The sequence below is a fragment of the Azolla caroliniana genome, unplaced genomic scaffold (assembly GCF_043228905.1).
Source record: "Azolla caroliniana isolate FFs.n. ecotype wild unplaced genomic scaffold, voAzoCaro1.0.p SCAF_118, whole genome shotgun sequence".
NCBI classification, from domain to species: domain Eukaryota; kingdom Viridiplantae; phylum Streptophyta; class Polypodiopsida; order Salviniales; family Salviniaceae; genus Azolla; species Azolla caroliniana.
Window position 1 is genome coordinate 21,422 of NW_028230553.1, and position 19,283 is coordinate 40,704.

At 51.9% G+C, this 19,283-nt stretch overlaps 13 non-coding genes across 13 annotated transcripts; all 13 read right to left on the bottom strand.

Annotated features, from left to right (window-relative positions):
* Positions 1 to 549: 549 nt before the first annotated feature.
* On the bottom strand, positions 550 to 621 carry TRNAM-CAU (transfer RNA methionine (anticodon CAU)). Its single transcript has one exon. It is a non-coding gene; the product is annotated as a tRNA-Met (tRNA).
* A 1,468-nt stretch (positions 622 to 2,089) lies between these two features.
* TRNAM-CAU (transfer RNA methionine (anticodon CAU)) lies at positions 2,090 to 2,161 on the bottom strand. The gene has a single exon. It is a non-coding gene; the product is annotated as a tRNA-Met (tRNA).
* A 1,468-nt stretch (positions 2,162 to 3,629) lies between these two features.
* Positions 3,630 to 3,701, bottom strand: TRNAM-CAU (transfer RNA methionine (anticodon CAU)). The gene has a single exon. It is a non-coding gene; the product is annotated as a tRNA-Met (tRNA).
* Positions 3,702 to 5,169: 1,468 nt separating this feature from the next.
* On the bottom strand, positions 5,170 to 5,241 carry TRNAM-CAU (transfer RNA methionine (anticodon CAU)). The gene has a single exon. It is a non-coding gene; the product is annotated as a tRNA-Met (tRNA).
* Positions 5,242 to 6,709: 1,468 nt separating this feature from the next.
* TRNAM-CAU (transfer RNA methionine (anticodon CAU)) lies at positions 6,710 to 6,781 on the bottom strand. The gene has a single exon. It is a non-coding gene; the product is annotated as a tRNA-Met (tRNA).
* A 1,468-nt stretch (positions 6,782 to 8,249) lies between these two features.
* Positions 8,250 to 8,321, bottom strand: TRNAM-CAU (transfer RNA methionine (anticodon CAU)). The gene has a single exon. It is a non-coding gene; the product is annotated as a tRNA-Met (tRNA).
* Positions 8,322 to 9,789: 1,468 nt separating this feature from the next.
* TRNAM-CAU (transfer RNA methionine (anticodon CAU)) lies at positions 9,790 to 9,861 on the bottom strand. Its single transcript has one exon. It is a non-coding gene; the product is annotated as a tRNA-Met (tRNA).
* A 1,468-nt stretch (positions 9,862 to 11,329) lies between these two features.
* On the bottom strand, positions 11,330 to 11,401 carry TRNAM-CAU (transfer RNA methionine (anticodon CAU)). Its single transcript has one exon. It is a non-coding gene; the product is annotated as a tRNA-Met (tRNA).
* A 1,468-nt stretch (positions 11,402 to 12,869) lies between these two features.
* TRNAM-CAU (transfer RNA methionine (anticodon CAU)) lies at positions 12,870 to 12,941 on the bottom strand. The gene has a single exon. It is a non-coding gene; the product is annotated as a tRNA-Met (tRNA).
* Positions 12,942 to 14,409: 1,468 nt separating this feature from the next.
* On the bottom strand, positions 14,410 to 14,481 carry TRNAM-CAU (transfer RNA methionine (anticodon CAU)). The gene has a single exon. It is a non-coding gene; the product is annotated as a tRNA-Met (tRNA).
* A 1,468-nt stretch (positions 14,482 to 15,949) lies between these two features.
* Positions 15,950 to 16,021, bottom strand: TRNAM-CAU (transfer RNA methionine (anticodon CAU)). The gene has a single exon. It is a non-coding gene; the product is annotated as a tRNA-Met (tRNA).
* Positions 16,022 to 17,489: 1,468 nt separating this feature from the next.
* On the bottom strand, positions 17,490 to 17,561 carry TRNAM-CAU (transfer RNA methionine (anticodon CAU)). The gene has a single exon. It is a non-coding gene; the product is annotated as a tRNA-Met (tRNA).
* Positions 17,562 to 19,029: 1,468 nt separating this feature from the next.
* Positions 19,030 to 19,101, bottom strand: TRNAM-CAU (transfer RNA methionine (anticodon CAU)). The gene has a single exon. It is a non-coding gene; the product is annotated as a tRNA-Met (tRNA).
* Positions 19,102 to 19,283: the final 182 nt, after the last annotated feature.

The following is a 19,283-nucleotide window of genomic DNA, read 5'->3' on the forward strand; positions in this document are numbered from 1 at the left end:
GAGGGTAAATTGCACCAACATTGTCAACGGTAAGTTCTAACGTGTTGCATTGAACGTCGTGCCGTAACGGCTCCCGTCGAAAGCAAAAGAAAGACGTGAAAGAGAGCATCAAGTCTGATGCGCGGTTGCGGGGAATGTTGCAGCGTGGTTGGAATTCTCAATTGCGGTTTCCGTCCAAGGTGCTCATACGTACAACCGTAATGCGTGGTCTTCCTCTGCGTTATTCCAGGTGACACGAGTCTCGAGTAAGCGTCGGTCATTCCCAAGAACTTGAACCGCAGATTTGACCAGTAAGCGAGCAGATACCTATTACATCCGACTTTGACGTGATCGCCAAATGTATTCGGAAGCCCCAAGTAAGGCACCGTCATGGCAGTCACTTCGCAGGCTCATTCCTCTTAACCTTCCACACGTGCGCGGTTAGCAATCCCTAAAGAACTCCTCGAACGAAGCTCGGGCGGTAACGTCTTGAATAAGGACCCACGCAAGGAGGCGAGGGAAACAAGATCGTAGCGGTGGTTTTGACGTACAGCTAATTCAACCGCGCGGTATCAGAGCGAGGTTTCGATCCTCGGACCTGTGGGTTATGGGCCCACCACGCTTCCGCTGCGCCACTCTGATGCGGATGACTTGAAAGCCAAAGAGAGATAAAGAATTCAAAGAGAACGACGCGAGAGCTCTTGCTTATTTCTCCATGTTAATCTACTCGAGAAGCCATGGAAACGTTGTAAACAAGGTCGAGGTTAGCAAATGGAGCGTGAACAACCCGAGCATGAGCACGGCGGGTGGCCTCGTTAAGTAGTATGGATGTTCCTACCTACTCGGCGCACGTCAATGTGTCTGCCTCGTTCGTTCTTGCTACGGACTTGGAGCGGGAGAACACCCTCTTGTGGGCAACGCGAGAGAGAGGGCGACCTGATTATTCTTGAGCATGGCGACATACCACATTGGCTCGCTAGGAAACCGTCTTCCTCACCTTGGCGCGTCGAGGCCTTGTGTCACCCGTTGGACTCGGGTCGCCGCTTCTATGGTTGCACCGAACTGGGAAAATGATCGACGATAGTTTCACACCAGTTTCCGTTCCCTTTCGGGAACCCTCAAACGCTATATGGTACGTGCCACAAACCTCGGGAAGCGACCCCCCCTCGAAACTAGGTCATACGGCCTCCAGCCCGATGACGTGCGGACGTGGAAGGTTTGTCGACTAGCAAACAACCCGAGCCTTGCAGCATTCCGAGAACGTTGTCATTCGTTACAGCGAGGACCTTCCTGTTTCTTCTCCGTTGACGTTGCATTGGAAAGGAAAGGGGAACAAGAGAACGCATTTCAACCGTTTTGTTTTGATCAGGGGTTGTTGGTGCGCGTCATTTGGCTCACGCTAAATCTCAAAGGCTGCAGCTAGAGTTTTGACGATGTTAAAAGGTGGTTACGTATCCCACCGATCTATGGCTTTGTTCGGTAAAACCTGCAAGGCGAGACGATGTTGCCAGGATGTTTGGTCGGGAAGACGAGTCCGCAACCTTGGATGGATTGGTAGATGGAGGGTAAATTGCACCAACATTGTCAACGGTAAGTTCTAACGTGTTGCATTGAACGTCGTGCCGTAACGGCTCCCGTCGAAAGCAAAAGAAAGACGTGAAAGAGAGCATCAAGTCTGATGCGCGGTTGCGGGGAATGTTGCAGCGTGGTTGGAATTCTCAATTGCGGTTTCCGTCCAAGGTGCTCATACGTACAACCGTAATGCGTGGTCTTCCTCTGCGTTATTCCAGGTGACACGAGTCTCGAGTAAGCGTCGGTCATTCCCAAGAACTTGAACCGCAGATTTGACCAGTAAGCGAGCAGATACCTATTACATCCGACTTTGACGTGATCGCCAAATGTATTCGGAAGCCCCAAGTAAGGCACCGTCATGGCAGTCACTTCGCAGGCTCATTCCTCTTAACCTTCCACACGTGCGCGGTTAGCAATCCCTAAAGAACTCCTCGAACGAAGCTCGGGCGGTAACGTCTTGAATAAGGACCCACGCAAGGAGGCGAGGGAAACAAGATCGTAGCGGTGGTTTTGACGTACAGCTAATTCAACCGCGCGGTATCAGAGCGAGGTTTCGATCCTCGGACCTGTGGGTTATGGGCCCACCACGCTTCCGCTGCGCCACTCTGATGCGGATGACTTGAAAGCCAAAGAGAGATAAAGAATTCAAAGAGAACGACGCGAGAGCTCTTGCTTATTTCTCCATGTTAATCTACTCGAGAAGCCATGGAAACGTTGTAAACAAGGTCGAGGTTAGCAAATGGAGCGTGAACAACCCGAGCATGAGCACGGCGGGTGGCCTCGTTAAGTAGTATGGATGTTCCTACCTACTCGGCGCACGTCAATGTGTCTGCCTCGTTCGTTCTTGCTACGGACTTGGAGCGGGAGAACACCCTCTTGTGGGCAACGCGAGAGAGAGGGCGACCTGATTATTCTTGAGCATGGCGACATACCACATTGGCTCGCTAGGAAACCGTCTTCCTCACCTTGGCGCGTCGAGGCCTTGTGTCACCCGTTGGACTCGGGTCGCCGCTTCTATGGTTGCACCGAACTGGGAAAATGATCGACGATAGTTTCACACCAGTTTCCGTTCCCTTTCGGGAACCCTCAAACGCTATATGGTACGTGCCACAAACCTCGGGAAGCGACCCCCCCTCGAAACTAGGTCATACGGCCTCCAGCCCGATGACGTGCGGACGTGGAAGGTTTGTCGACTAGCAAACAACCCGAGCCTTGCAGCATTCCGAGAACGTTGTCATTCGTTACAGCGAGGACCTTCCTGTTTCTTCTCCGTTGACGTTGCATTGGAAAGGAAAGGGGAACAAGAGAACGCATTTCAACCGTTTTGTTTTGATCAGGGGTTGTTGGTGCGCGTCATTTGGCTCACGCTAAATCTCAAAGGCTGCAGCTAGAGTTTTGACGATGTTAAAAGGTGGTTACGTATCCCACCGATCTATGGCTTTGTTCGGTAAAACCTGCAAGGCGAGACGATGTTGCCAGGATGTTTGGTCGGGAAGACGAGTCCGCAACCTTGGATGGATTGGTAGATGGAGGGTAAATTGCACCAACATTGTCAACGGTAAGTTCTAACGTGTTGCATTGAACGTCGTGCCGTAACGGCTCCCGTCGAAAGCAAAAGAAAGACGTGAAAGAGAGCATCAAGTCTGATGCGCGGTTGCGGGGAATGTTGCAGCGTGGTTGGAATTCTCAATTGCGGTTTCCGTCCAAGGTGCTCATACGTACAACCGTAATGCGTGGTCTTCCTCTGCGTTATTCCAGGTGACACGAGTCTCGAGTAAGCGTCGGTCATTCCCAAGAACTTGAACCGCAGATTTGACCAGTAAGCGAGCAGATACCTATTACATCCGACTTTGACGTGATCGCCAAATGTATTCGGAAGCCCCAAGTAAGGCACCGTCATGGCAGTCACTTCGCAGGCTCATTCCTCTTAACCTTCCACACGTGCGCGGTTAGCAATCCCTAAAGAACTCCTCGAACGAAGCTCGGGCGGTAACGTCTTGAATAAGGACCCACGCAAGGAGGCGAGGGAAACAAGATCGTAGCGGTGGTTTTGACGTACAGCTAATTCAACCGCGCGGTATCAGAGCGAGGTTTCGATCCTCGGACCTGTGGGTTATGGGCCCACCACGCTTCCGCTGCGCCACTCTGATGCGGATGACTTGAAAGCCAAAGAGAGATAAAGAATTCAAAGAGAACGACGCGAGAGCTCTTGCTTATTTCTCCATGTTAATCTACTCGAGAAGCCATGGAAACGTTGTAAACAAGGTCGAGGTTAGCAAATGGAGCGTGAACAACCCGAGCATGAGCACGGCGGGTGGCCTCGTTAAGTAGTATGGATGTTCCTACCTACTCGGCGCACGTCAATGTGTCTGCCTCGTTCGTTCTTGCTACGGACTTGGAGCGGGAGAACACCCTCTTGTGGGCAACGCGAGAGAGAGGGCGACCTGATTATTCTTGAGCATGGCGACATACCACATTGGCTCGCTAGGAAACCGTCTTCCTCACCTTGGCGCGTCGAGGCCTTGTGTCACCCGTTGGACTCGGGTCGCCGCTTCTATGGTTGCACCGAACTGGGAAAATGATCGACGATAGTTTCACACCAGTTTCCGTTCCCTTTCGGGAACCCTCAAACGCTATATGGTACGTGCCACAAACCTCGGGAAGCGACCCCCCCTCGAAACTAGGTCATACGGCCTCCAGCCCGATGACGTGCGGACGTGGAAGGTTTGTCGACTAGCAAACAACCCGAGCCTTGCAGCATTCCGAGAACGTTGTCATTCGTTACAGCGAGGACCTTCCTGTTTCTTCTCCGTTGACGTTGCATTGGAAAGGAAAGGGGAACAAGAGAACGCATTTCAACCGTTTTGTTTTGATCAGGGGTTGTTGGTGCGCGTCATTTGGCTCACGCTAAATCTCAAAGGCTGCAGCTAGAGTTTTGACGATGTTAAAAGGTGGTTACGTATCCCACCGATCTATGGCTTTGTTCGGTAAAACCTGCAAGGCGAGACGATGTTGCCAGGATGTTTGGTCGGGAAGACGAGTCCGCAACCTTGGATGGATTGGTAGATGGAGGGTAAATTGCACCAACATTGTCAACGGTAAGTTCTAACGTGTTGCATTGAACGTCGTGCCGTAACGGCTCCCGTCGAAAGCAAAAGAAAGACGTGAAAGAGAGCATCAAGTCTGATGCGCGGTTGCGGGGAATGTTGCAGCGTGGTTGGAATTCTCAATTGCGGTTTCCGTCCAAGGTGCTCATACGTACAACCGTAATGCGTGGTCTTCCTCTGCGTTATTCCAGGTGACACGAGTCTCGAGTAAGCGTCGGTCATTCCCAAGAACTTGAACCGCAGATTTGACCAGTAAGCGAGCAGATACCTATTACATCCGACTTTGACGTGATCGCCAAATGTATTCGGAAGCCCCAAGTAAGGCACCGTCATGGCAGTCACTTCGCAGGCTCATTCCTCTTAACCTTCCACACGTGCGCGGTTAGCAATCCCTAAAGAACTCCTCGAACGAAGCTCGGGCGGTAACGTCTTGAATAAGGACCCACGCAAGGAGGCGAGGGAAACAAGATCGTAGCGGTGGTTTTGACGTACAGCTAATTCAACCGCGCGGTATCAGAGCGAGGTTTCGATCCTCGGACCTGTGGGTTATGGGCCCACCACGCTTCCGCTGCGCCACTCTGATGCGGATGACTTGAAAGCCAAAGAGAGATAAAGAATTCAAAGAGAACGACGCGAGAGCTCTTGCTTATTTCTCCATGTTAATCTACTCGAGAAGCCATGGAAACGTTGTAAACAAGGTCGAGGTTAGCAAATGGAGCGTGAACAACCCGAGCATGAGCACGGCGGGTGGCCTCGTTAAGTAGTATGGATGTTCCTACCTACTCGGCGCACGTCAATGTGTCTGCCTCGTTCGTTCTTGCTACGGACTTGGAGCGGGAGAACACCCTCTTGTGGGCAACGCGAGAGAGAGGGCGACCTGATTATTCTTGAGCATGGCGACATACCACATTGGCTCGCTAGGAAACCGTCTTCCTCACCTTGGCGCGTCGAGGCCTTGTGTCACCCGTTGGACTCGGGTCGCCGCTTCTATGGTTGCACCGAACTGGGAAAATGATCGACGATAGTTTCACACCAGTTTCCGTTCCCTTTCGGGAACCCTCAAACGCTATATGGTACGTGCCACAAACCTCGGGAAGCGACCCCCCCTCGAAACTAGGTCATACGGCCTCCAGCCCGATGACGTGCGGACGTGGAAGGTTTGTCGACTAGCAAACAACCCGAGCCTTGCAGCATTCCGAGAACGTTGTCATTCGTTACAGCGAGGACCTTCCTGTTTCTTCTCCGTTGACGTTGCATTGGAAAGGAAAGGGGAACAAGAGAACGCATTTCAACCGTTTTGTTTTGATCAGGGGTTGTTGGTGCGCGTCATTTGGCTCACGCTAAATCTCAAAGGCTGCAGCTAGAGTTTTGACGATGTTAAAAGGTGGTTACGTATCCCACCGATCTATGGCTTTGTTCGGTAAAACCTGCAAGGCGAGACGATGTTGCCAGGATGTTTGGTCGGGAAGACGAGTCCGCAACCTTGGATGGATTGGTAGATGGAGGGTAAATTGCACCAACATTGTCAACGGTAAGTTCTAACGTGTTGCATTGAACGTCGTGCCGTAACGGCTCCCGTCGAAAGCAAAAGAAAGACGTGAAAGAGAGCATCAAGTCTGATGCGCGGTTGCGGGGAATGTTGCAGCGTGGTTGGAATTCTCAATTGCGGTTTCCGTCCAAGGTGCTCATACGTACAACCGTAATGCGTGGTCTTCCTCTGCGTTATTCCAGGTGACACGAGTCTCGAGTAAGCGTCGGTCATTCCCAAGAACTTGAACCGCAGATTTGACCAGTAAGCGAGCAGATACCTATTACATCCGACTTTGACGTGATCGCCAAATGTATTCGGAAGCCCCAAGTAAGGCACCGTCATGGCAGTCACTTCGCAGGCTCATTCCTCTTAACCTTCCACACGTGCGCGGTTAGCAATCCCTAAAGAACTCCTCGAACGAAGCTCGGGCGGTAACGTCTTGAATAAGGACCCACGCAAGGAGGCGAGGGAAACAAGATCGTAGCGGTGGTTTTGACGTACAGCTAATTCAACCGCGCGGTATCAGAGCGAGGTTTCGATCCTCGGACCTGTGGGTTATGGGCCCACCACGCTTCCGCTGCGCCACTCTGATGCGGATGACTTGAAAGCCAAAGAGAGATAAAGAATTCAAAGAGAACGACGCGAGAGCTCTTGCTTATTTCTCCATGTTAATCTACTCGAGAAGCCATGGAAACGTTGTAAACAAGGTCGAGGTTAGCAAATGGAGCGTGAACAACCCGAGCATGAGCACGGCGGGTGGCCTCGTTAAGTAGTATGGATGTTCCTACCTACTCGGCGCACGTCAATGTGTCTGCCTCGTTCGTTCTTGCTACGGACTTGGAGCGGGAGAACACCCTCTTGTGGGCAACGCGAGAGAGAGGGCGACCTGATTATTCTTGAGCATGGCGACATACCACATTGGCTCGCTAGGAAACCGTCTTCCTCACCTTGGCGCGTCGAGGCCTTGTGTCACCCGTTGGACTCGGGTCGCCGCTTCTATGGTTGCACCGAACTGGGAAAATGATCGACGATAGTTTCACACCAGTTTCCGTTCCCTTTCGGGAACCCTCAAACGCTATATGGTACGTGCCACAAACCTCGGGAAGCGACCCCCCCTCGAAACTAGGTCATACGGCCTCCAGCCCGATGACGTGCGGACGTGGAAGGTTTGTCGACTAGCAAACAACCCGAGCCTTGCAGCATTCCGAGAACGTTGTCATTCGTTACAGCGAGGACCTTCCTGTTTCTTCTCCGTTGACGTTGCATTGGAAAGGAAAGGGGAACAAGAGAACGCATTTCAACCGTTTTGTTTTGATCAGGGGTTGTTGGTGCGCGTCATTTGGCTCACGCTAAATCTCAAAGGCTGCAGCTAGAGTTTTGACGATGTTAAAAGGTGGTTACGTATCCCACCGATCTATGGCTTTGTTCGGTAAAACCTGCAAGGCGAGACGATGTTGCCAGGATGTTTGGTCGGGAAGACGAGTCCGCAACCTTGGATGGATTGGTAGATGGAGGGTAAATTGCACCAACATTGTCAACGGTAAGTTCTAACGTGTTGCATTGAACGTCGTGCCGTAACGGCTCCCGTCGAAAGCAAAAGAAAGACGTGAAAGAGAGCATCAAGTCTGATGCGCGGTTGCGGGGAATGTTGCAGCGTGGTTGGAATTCTCAATTGCGGTTTCCGTCCAAGGTGCTCATACGTACAACCGTAATGCGTGGTCTTCCTCTGCGTTATTCCAGGTGACACGAGTCTCGAGTAAGCGTCGGTCATTCCCAAGAACTTGAACCGCAGATTTGACCAGTAAGCGAGCAGATACCTATTACATCCGACTTTGACGTGATCGCCAAATGTATTCGGAAGCCCCAAGTAAGGCACCGTCATGGCAGTCACTTCGCAGGCTCATTCCTCTTAACCTTCCACACGTGCGCGGTTAGCAATCCCTAAAGAACTCCTCGAACGAAGCTCGGGCGGTAACGTCTTGAATAAGGACCCACGCAAGGAGGCGAGGGAAACAAGATCGTAGCGGTGGTTTTGACGTACAGCTAATTCAACCGCGCGGTATCAGAGCGAGGTTTCGATCCTCGGACCTGTGGGTTATGGGCCCACCACGCTTCCGCTGCGCCACTCTGATGCGGATGACTTGAAAGCCAAAGAGAGATAAAGAATTCAAAGAGAACGACGCGAGAGCTCTTGCTTATTTCTCCATGTTAATCTACTCGAGAAGCCATGGAAACGTTGTAAACAAGGTCGAGGTTAGCAAATGGAGCGTGAACAACCCGAGCATGAGCACGGCGGGTGGCCTCGTTAAGTAGTATGGATGTTCCTACCTACTCGGCGCACGTCAATGTGTCTGCCTCGTTCGTTCTTGCTACGGACTTGGAGCGGGAGAACACCCTCTTGTGGGCAACGCGAGAGAGAGGGCGACCTGATTATTCTTGAGCATGGCGACATACCACATTGGCTCGCTAGGAAACCGTCTTCCTCACCTTGGCGCGTCGAGGCCTTGTGTCACCCGTTGGACTCGGGTCGCCGCTTCTATGGTTGCACCGAACTGGGAAAATGATCGACGATAGTTTCACACCAGTTTCCGTTCCCTTTCGGGAACCCTCAAACGCTATATGGTACGTGCCACAAACCTCGGGAAGCGACCCCCCCTCGAAACTAGGTCATACGGCCTCCAGCCCGATGACGTGCGGACGTGGAAGGTTTGTCGACTAGCAAACAACCCGAGCCTTGCAGCATTCCGAGAACGTTGTCATTCGTTACAGCGAGGACCTTCCTGTTTCTTCTCCGTTGACGTTGCATTGGAAAGGAAAGGGGAACAAGAGAACGCATTTCAACCGTTTTGTTTTGATCAGGGGTTGTTGGTGCGCGTCATTTGGCTCACGCTAAATCTCAAAGGCTGCAGCTAGAGTTTTGACGATGTTAAAAGGTGGTTACGTATCCCACCGATCTATGGCTTTGTTCGGTAAAACCTGCAAGGCGAGACGATGTTGCCAGGATGTTTGGTCGGGAAGACGAGTCCGCAACCTTGGATGGATTGGTAGATGGAGGGTAAATTGCACCAACATTGTCAACGGTAAGTTCTAACGTGTTGCATTGAACGTCGTGCCGTAACGGCTCCCGTCGAAAGCAAAAGAAAGACGTGAAAGAGAGCATCAAGTCTGATGCGCGGTTGCGGGGAATGTTGCAGCGTGGTTGGAATTCTCAATTGCGGTTTCCGTCCAAGGTGCTCATACGTACAACCGTAATGCGTGGTCTTCCTCTGCGTTATTCCAGGTGACACGAGTCTCGAGTAAGCGTCGGTCATTCCCAAGAACTTGAACCGCAGATTTGACCAGTAAGCGAGCAGATACCTATTACATCCGACTTTGACGTGATCGCCAAATGTATTCGGAAGCCCCAAGTAAGGCACCGTCATGGCAGTCACTTCGCAGGCTCATTCCTCTTAACCTTCCACACGTGCGCGGTTAGCAATCCCTAAAGAACTCCTCGAACGAAGCTCGGGCGGTAACGTCTTGAATAAGGACCCACGCAAGGAGGCGAGGGAAACAAGATCGTAGCGGTGGTTTTGACGTACAGCTAATTCAACCGCGCGGTATCAGAGCGAGGTTTCGATCCTCGGACCTGTGGGTTATGGGCCCACCACGCTTCCGCTGCGCCACTCTGATGCGGATGACTTGAAAGCCAAAGAGAGATAAAGAATTCAAAGAGAACGACGCGAGAGCTCTTGCTTATTTCTCCATGTTAATCTACTCGAGAAGCCATGGAAACGTTGTAAACAAGGTCGAGGTTAGCAAATGGAGCGTGAACAACCCGAGCATGAGCACGGCGGGTGGCCTCGTTAAGTAGTATGGATGTTCCTACCTACTCGGCGCACGTCAATGTGTCTGCCTCGTTCGTTCTTGCTACGGACTTGGAGCGGGAGAACACCCTCTTGTGGGCAACGCGAGAGAGAGGGCGACCTGATTATTCTTGAGCATGGCGACATACCACATTGGCTCGCTAGGAAACCGTCTTCCTCACCTTGGCGCGTCGAGGCCTTGTGTCACCCGTTGGACTCGGGTCGCCGCTTCTATGGTTGCACCGAACTGGGAAAATGATCGACGATAGTTTCACACCAGTTTCCGTTCCCTTTCGGGAACCCTCAAACGCTATATGGTACGTGCCACAAACCTCGGGAAGCGACCCCCCCTCGAAACTAGGTCATACGGCCTCCAGCCCGATGACGTGCGGACGTGGAAGGTTTGTCGACTAGCAAACAACCCGAGCCTTGCAGCATTCCGAGAACGTTGTCATTCGTTACAGCGAGGACCTTCCTGTTTCTTCTCCGTTGACGTTGCATTGGAAAGGAAAGGGGAACAAGAGAACGCATTTCAACCGTTTTGTTTTGATCAGGGGTTGTTGGTGCGCGTCATTTGGCTCACGCTAAATCTCAAAGGCTGCAGCTAGAGTTTTGACGATGTTAAAAGGTGGTTACGTATCCCACCGATCTATGGCTTTGTTCGGTAAAACCTGCAAGGCGAGACGATGTTGCCAGGATGTTTGGTCGGGAAGACGAGTCCGCAACCTTGGATGGATTGGTAGATGGAGGGTAAATTGCACCAACATTGTCAACGGTAAGTTCTAACGTGTTGCATTGAACGTCGTGCCGTAACGGCTCCCGTCGAAAGCAAAAGAAAGACGTGAAAGAGAGCATCAAGTCTGATGCGCGGTTGCGGGGAATGTTGCAGCGTGGTTGGAATTCTCAATTGCGGTTTCCGTCCAAGGTGCTCATACGTACAACCGTAATGCGTGGTCTTCCTCTGCGTTATTCCAGGTGACACGAGTCTCGAGTAAGCGTCGGTCATTCCCAAGAACTTGAACCGCAGATTTGACCAGTAAGCGAGCAGATACCTATTACATCCGACTTTGACGTGATCGCCAAATGTATTCGGAAGCCCCAAGTAAGGCACCGTCATGGCAGTCACTTCGCAGGCTCATTCCTCTTAACCTTCCACACGTGCGCGGTTAGCAATCCCTAAAGAACTCCTCGAACGAAGCTCGGGCGGTAACGTCTTGAATAAGGACCCACGCAAGGAGGCGAGGGAAACAAGATCGTAGCGGTGGTTTTGACGTACAGCTAATTCAACCGCGCGGTATCAGAGCGAGGTTTCGATCCTCGGACCTGTGGGTTATGGGCCCACCACGCTTCCGCTGCGCCACTCTGATGCGGATGACTTGAAAGCCAAAGAGAGATAAAGAATTCAAAGAGAACGACGCGAGAGCTCTTGCTTATTTCTCCATGTTAATCTACTCGAGAAGCCATGGAAACGTTGTAAACAAGGTCGAGGTTAGCAAATGGAGCGTGAACAACCCGAGCATGAGCACGGCGGGTGGCCTCGTTAAGTAGTATGGATGTTCCTACCTACTCGGCGCACGTCAATGTGTCTGCCTCGTTCGTTCTTGCTACGGACTTGGAGCGGGAGAACACCCTCTTGTGGGCAACGCGAGAGAGAGGGCGACCTGATTATTCTTGAGCATGGCGACATACCACATTGGCTCGCTAGGAAACCGTCTTCCTCACCTTGGCGCGTCGAGGCCTTGTGTCACCCGTTGGACTCGGGTCGCCGCTTCTATGGTTGCACCGAACTGGGAAAATGATCGACGATAGTTTCACACCAGTTTCCGTTCCCTTTCGGGAACCCTCAAACGCTATATGGTACGTGCCACAAACCTCGGGAAGCGACCCCCCCTCGAAACTAGGTCATACGGCCTCCAGCCCGATGACGTGCGGACGTGGAAGGTTTGTCGACTAGCAAACAACCCGAGCCTTGCAGCATTCCGAGAACGTTGTCATTCGTTACAGCGAGGACCTTCCTGTTTCTTCTCCGTTGACGTTGCATTGGAAAGGAAAGGGGAACAAGAGAACGCATTTCAACCGTTTTGTTTTGATCAGGGGTTGTTGGTGCGCGTCATTTGGCTCACGCTAAATCTCAAAGGCTGCAGCTAGAGTTTTGACGATGTTAAAAGGTGGTTACGTATCCCACCGATCTATGGCTTTGTTCGGTAAAACCTGCAAGGCGAGACGATGTTGCCAGGATGTTTGGTCGGGAAGACGAGTCCGCAACCTTGGATGGATTGGTAGATGGAGGGTAAATTGCACCAACATTGTCAACGGTAAGTTCTAACGTGTTGCATTGAACGTCGTGCCGTAACGGCTCCCGTCGAAAGCAAAAGAAAGACGTGAAAGAGAGCATCAAGTCTGATGCGCGGTTGCGGGGAATGTTGCAGCGTGGTTGGAATTCTCAATTGCGGTTTCCGTCCAAGGTGCTCATACGTACAACCGTAATGCGTGGTCTTCCTCTGCGTTATTCCAGGTGACACGAGTCTCGAGTAAGCGTCGGTCATTCCCAAGAACTTGAACCGCAGATTTGACCAGTAAGCGAGCAGATACCTATTACATCCGACTTTGACGTGATCGCCAAATGTATTCGGAAGCCCCAAGTAAGGCACCGTCATGGCAGTCACTTCGCAGGCTCATTCCTCTTAACCTTCCACACGTGCGCGGTTAGCAATCCCTAAAGAACTCCTCGAACGAAGCTCGGGCGGTAACGTCTTGAATAAGGACCCACGCAAGGAGGCGAGGGAAACAAGATCGTAGCGGTGGTTTTGACGTACAGCTAATTCAACCGCGCGGTATCAGAGCGAGGTTTCGATCCTCGGACCTGTGGGTTATGGGCCCACCACGCTTCCGCTGCGCCACTCTGATGCGGATGACTTGAAAGCCAAAGAGAGATAAAGAATTCAAAGAGAACGACGCGAGAGCTCTTGCTTATTTCTCCATGTTAATCTACTCGAGAAGCCATGGAAACGTTGTAAACAAGGTCGAGGTTAGCAAATGGAGCGTGAACAACCCGAGCATGAGCACGGCGGGTGGCCTCGTTAAGTAGTATGGATGTTCCTACCTACTCGGCGCACGTCAATGTGTCTGCCTCGTTCGTTCTTGCTACGGACTTGGAGCGGGAGAACACCCTCTTGTGGGCAACGCGAGAGAGAGGGCGACCTGATTATTCTTGAGCATGGCGACATACCACATTGGCTCGCTAGGAAACCGTCTTCCTCACCTTGGCGCGTCGAGGCCTTGTGTCACCCGTTGGACTCGGGTCGCCGCTTCTATGGTTGCACCGAACTGGGAAAATGATCGACGATAGTTTCACACCAGTTTCCGTTCCCTTTCGGGAACCCTCAAACGCTATATGGTACGTGCCACAAACCTCGGGAAGCGACCCCCCCTCGAAACTAGGTCATACGGCCTCCAGCCCGATGACGTGCGGACGTGGAAGGTTTGTCGACTAGCAAACAACCCGAGCCTTGCAGCATTCCGAGAACGTTGTCATTCGTTACAGCGAGGACCTTCCTGTTTCTTCTCCGTTGACGTTGCATTGGAAAGGAAAGGGGAACAAGAGAACGCATTTCAACCGTTTTGTTTTGATCAGGGGTTGTTGGTGCGCGTCATTTGGCTCACGCTAAATCTCAAAGGCTGCAGCTAGAGTTTTGACGATGTTAAAAGGTGGTTACGTATCCCACCGATCTATGGCTTTGTTCGGTAAAACCTGCAAGGCGAGACGATGTTGCCAGGATGTTTGGTCGGGAAGACGAGTCCGCAACCTTGGATGGATTGGTAGATGGAGGGTAAATTGCACCAACATTGTCAACGGTAAGTTCTAACGTGTTGCATTGAACGTCGTGCCGTAACGGCTCCCGTCGAAAGCAAAAGAAAGACGTGAAAGAGAGCATCAAGTCTGATGCGCGGTTGCGGGGAATGTTGCAGCGTGGTTGGAATTCTCAATTGCGGTTTCCGTCCAAGGTGCTCATACGTACAACCGTAATGCGTGGTCTTCCTCTGCGTTATTCCAGGTGACACGAGTCTCGAGTAAGCGTCGGTCATTCCCAAGAACTTGAACCGCAGATTTGACCAGTAAGCGAGCAGATACCTATTACATCCGACTTTGACGTGATCGCCAAATGTATTCGGAAGCCCCAAGTAAGGCACCGTCATGGCAGTCACTTCGCAGGCTCATTCCTCTTAACCTTCCACACGTGCGCGGTTAGCAATCCCTAAAGAACTCCTCGAACGAAGCTCGGGCGGTAACGTCTTGAATAAGGACCCACGCAAGGAGGCGAGGGAAACAAGATCGTAGCGGTGGTTTTGACGTACAGCTAATTCAACCGCGCGGTATCAGAGCGAGGTTTCGATCCTCGGACCTGTGGGTTATGGGCCCACCACGCTTCCGCTGCGCCACTCTGATGCGGATGACTTGAAAGCCAAAGAGAGATAAAGAATTCAAAGAGAACGACGCGAGAGCTCTTGCTTATTTCTCCATGTTAATCTACTCGAGAAGCCATGGAAACGTTGTAAACAAGGTCGAGGTTAGCAAATGGAGCGTGAACAACCCGAGCATGAGCACGGCGGGTGGCCTCGTTAAGTAGTATGGATGTTCCTACCTACTCGGCGCACGTCAATGTGTCTGCCTCGTTCGTTCTTGCTACGGACTTGGAGCGGGAGAACACCCTCTTGTGGGCAACGCGAGAGAGAGGGCGACCTGATTATTCTTGAGCATGGCGACATACCACATTGGCTCGCTAGGAAACCGTCTTCCTCACCTTGGCGCGTCGAGGCCTTGTGTCACCCGTTGGACTCGGGTCGCCGCTTCTATGGTTGCACCGAACTGGGAAAATGATCGACGATAGTTTCACACCAGTTTCCGTTCCCTTTCGGGAACCCTCAAACGCTATATGGTACGTGCCACAAACCTCGGGAAGCGACCCCCCCTCGAAACTAGGTCATACGGCCTCCAGCCCGATGACGTGCGGACGTGGAAGGTTTGTCGACTAGCAAACAACCCGAGCCTTGCAGCATTCCGAGAACGTTGTCATTCGTTACAGCGAGGACCTTCCTGTTTCTTCTCCGTTGACGTTGCATTGGAAAGGAAAGGGGAACAAGAGAACGCATTTCAACCGTTTTGTTTTGATCAGGGGTTGTTGGTGCGCGTCATTTGGCTCACGCTAAATCTCAAAGGCTGCAGCTAGAGTTTTGACGATGTTAAAAGGTGGTTACGTATCCCACCGATCTATGGCTTTGTTCGGTAAAACCTGCAAGGCGAGACGATGTTGCCAGGATGTTTGGTCGGGAAGACGAGTCCGCAACCTTGGATGGATTGGTAGATGGAGGGTAAATTGCACCAACATTGTCAACGGTAAGTTCTAACGTGTTGCATTGAACGTCGTGCCGTAACGGCTCCCGTCGAAAGCAAAAGAAAGACGTGAAAGAGAGCATCAAGTCTGATGCGCGGTTGCGGGGAATGTTGCAGCGTGGTTGGAATTCTCAATTGCGGTTTCCGTCCAAGGTGCTCATACGTACAACCGTAATGCGTGGTCTTCCTCTGCGTTATTCCAGGTGACACGAGTCTCGAGTAAGCGTCGGTCATTCCCAAGAACTTGAACCGCAGATTTGACCAGTAAGCGAGCAGATACCTATTACATCCGACTTTGACGTGATCGCCAAATGTATTCGGAAGCCCCAAGTAAGGCACCGTCATGGCAGTCACTTCGCAGGCTCATTCCTCTTAACCTTCCACACGTGCGCGGTTAGCAATCCCTAAAGAACTCCTCGAACGAAGCTCGGGCGGTAACGTCTTGAATAAGGACCCACGCAAGGAGGCGAGGGAAACAAGATCGTAGCGGTGGTTTTGACGTACAGCTAATTCAACCGCGCGGTATCAGAGCGAGGTTTCGATCCTCGGACCTGTGGGTTATGGGCCCACCACGCTTCCGCTGCGCCACTCTGATGCGGATGACTTGAAAGCCAAAGAGAGATAAAGAATTCAAAGAGAACGACGCGAGAGCTCTTGCTTATTTCTCCATGTTAATCTACTCGAGAAGCCATGGAAACGTTGTAAACAAGGTCGAGGTTAGCAAATGGAGCGTGAACAACCCGAGCATGAGCACGGCGGGTGGCCTCGTTAAGTAGTATGGATGTTCCTACCTACTCGGCGCACGTCAATGTGTCTGCCTCGTTCGTTCTTGCTACGGACTTGGAGCGGGAGAACACCCTCTTGTGGGCAACGCGAGAGAGAGGGCGACCTGATTATTCTTGAGCATGGCGACATACCACATTGGCTCGCTAGGAAACCGTCTTCCTCACCTTGGCGCGTCGAGGCCTTGTGTCACCCGTTGGACTCGGGTCGCCGCTTCTATGGTTGCACCGAACTGGGAAAATGATCGACGATAGTTTCACACCAGTTTCCGTTCCCTTTCGGGAACCCTCAAACGCTATATGGTACGTGCCACAAACCTCGGGAAGCGACCCCCCCTCGAAACTAGGTCATACGGCCTCCAGCCCGATGACGTGCGGACGTGGAAGGTTTGTCGACTAGCAAACAACCCGAGCCTTGCAGCATTCCGAGAACGTTGTCATTCGTTACAGCGAGGACCTTCCTGTTTCTTCTCCGTTGACGTTGCATTGGAAAGGAAAGGGGAACAAGAGAACGCATTTCAACCGTTTTGTTTTGATCAGGGGTTGTTGGTGCGCGTCATTTGGCTCACGCTAAATCTCAAAGGCTGCAGCTAGAGTTTTGACGATGTTAAAAGGTGGTTACGTATCCCACCGATCTATGGCTTTGTTCGGTAAAACCTGCAAGGCGAGACGATGTTGCCAGGATGTTTGGTCGGGAAGACGAGTCCGCAACCTTGGATGGATTGGTAGATGGAGGGTAAATTGCACCAACATTGTCAACGGTAAGTTCTAACGTGTTGCATTGAACGTCGTGCCGTAACGGCTCCCGTCGAAAGCAAAAGAAAGACGTGAAAGAGAGCATCAAGTCTGATGCGCGGTTGCGGGGAATGTTGCAGCGTGGTTGGAATTCTCAATTGCGGTTTCCGTCCAAGGTGCTCATACGTACAACCGTAATGCGTGGTCTTCCTCTGCGTTATTCCAGGTGACACGAGTCTCGAGTAAGCGTCGGTCATTCCCAAGAACTTGAACCGCAGATTTGACCAGTAAGCGAGCAGATACCTATTACATCCGACTTTGACGTGATCGCCAAATGTATTCGGAAGCCCCAAGTAAGGCACCGTCATGGCAGTCACTTCGCAGGCTCATTCCTCTTAACCTTCCACACGTGCGCGGTTAGCAATCCCTAAAGAACTCCTCGAACGAAGCTCGGGCGGTAACGTCTTGAATAAGGACCCACGCAAGGAGGCGAGGGAAACAAGATCGTAGCGGTGGTTTTGACGTACAGCTAATTCAACCGCGCGGTATCAGAGCGAGGTTTCGATCCTCGGACCTGTGGGTTATGGGCCCACCACGCTTCCGCTGCGCCACTCTGATGCGGATGACTTGAAAGCCAAAGAGAGATAAAGAATTCAAAGAGAACGACGCGAGAGCTCTTGCTTATTTCTCCATGTTAATCTACTCGAGAAGCCATGGAAACGTTGTAAACAAGGTCGAGGTTAGCAAATGGAGCGTGAACAACCCGAGCATGAGCACGGCGGGTGGCCTCGTTAAGTAGTATGGATGTTCCTACCTACTCGGCGCACGTCAATGTGTCTGCCTCGTTCGTTCTTGCTACGGACTTGGAGCGGGAGAACACCCTCTTGTGGGCAACGCGAGAGAGAGGGCGACCTGATTATTCTTGAGCATGGCGACATACCACATTGGCTCGCTAGGAAACCGTCTTCCTCACCTTGGCGCGTCGAGGCCTTGTGTCACCCGTTGGACTCGGGTCGCCGCTTCTATGGTTGCACCGAACTGGGAAAATGATCGACGATAGTTTCACACCAGTTTCCGTTCCCTTTCGGGAACCCTCAAACGCTATATGGTACGTGCCACAAACCTCGGGAAGCGACCCCCCCTCGAAACTAGGTCATACGGCCTCCAGCCCGATGACGTGCGGACGTGGAAGGTTTGTCGACTAGCAAACAACCCGAGCCTTGCAGCATTCCGAGAACGTTGTCATTCGTTACAGCGAGGACCTTCCTGTTTCTTCTCCGTTGACGTTGCATTGGAAAGGAAAGGGGAACAAGAGAACGCATTTCAACCGTTTTGTTTTGATCAGGGGTTGTTGGTGCGCGTCATTTGGCTCACGCTAAATCTCAAAGGCTGCAGCTAGAGTTTTGACGATGTTAAAAGGTGGTTACGTATCCCACCGATCTATGGCTTTGTTCGGTAAAACCTGCAAGGCGAGACGATGTTGCCAGGATGTTTGGTCGGGAAGACGAGTCCGCAACCTTGGATGGATTGGTAGATGGAGGGTAAATTGCACCAACATTGTCAACGGTAAGTTCTAACGTGTTGCATTGAACGTCGTGCCGTAACGGCTCCCGTCGAAAGCAAAAGAAAGACGTGAAAGAGAGCATCAAGTCTGATGCGCGGTTGCGGGGAATGTTGCAGCGTGGTTGGAATTCTCAATTGCGGTTTCCGTCCAAGGTGCTCATACGTACAACCGTAATGCGTGGTCTTCCTCTGCGTTATTCCAGGTGACACGAGTCTCGAGTAAGCGTCGGTCATTCCCAAGAACTTGAACCGCAGATTTGACCAGTAAGCGAGCAGATACCTATTACATCCGACTTTGACGTGATCGCCAAATGTATTCGGAAGCCCCAAGTAAGGCACCGTCATGGCAGTCACTTCGCAGGCTCATTCCTCTTAACCTTCCACACGTGCGCGGTTAGCAATCCCTAAAGAACTCCTCGAACGAAGCTCGGGCGGTAACGTCTTGAATAAGGACCCACGCAAGGAGGCGAGGGAAACAAGATCGTAGCGGTGGTTTTGACGTACAGCTAATTCAACCGCGCGGTATCAGAGCGAGGTTTCGATCCTCGGACCTGTGGGTTATGGGCCCACCACGCTTCCGCTGCGCCACTCTGATGCGGATGACTTGAAAGCCAAAGAGAGATAAAGAATTCAAAGAGAACGACGCGAGAGCTCTTGCTTATTTCTCCATGTTAATCTACTCGAGAAGCCATGGAAACGTTGTAAACAAGGTCGAGGTTAGCAAATGGAGCGTGAACAACCCGAGCATGAGCACGGCGGGTGGCCTCGTTAAGTAGT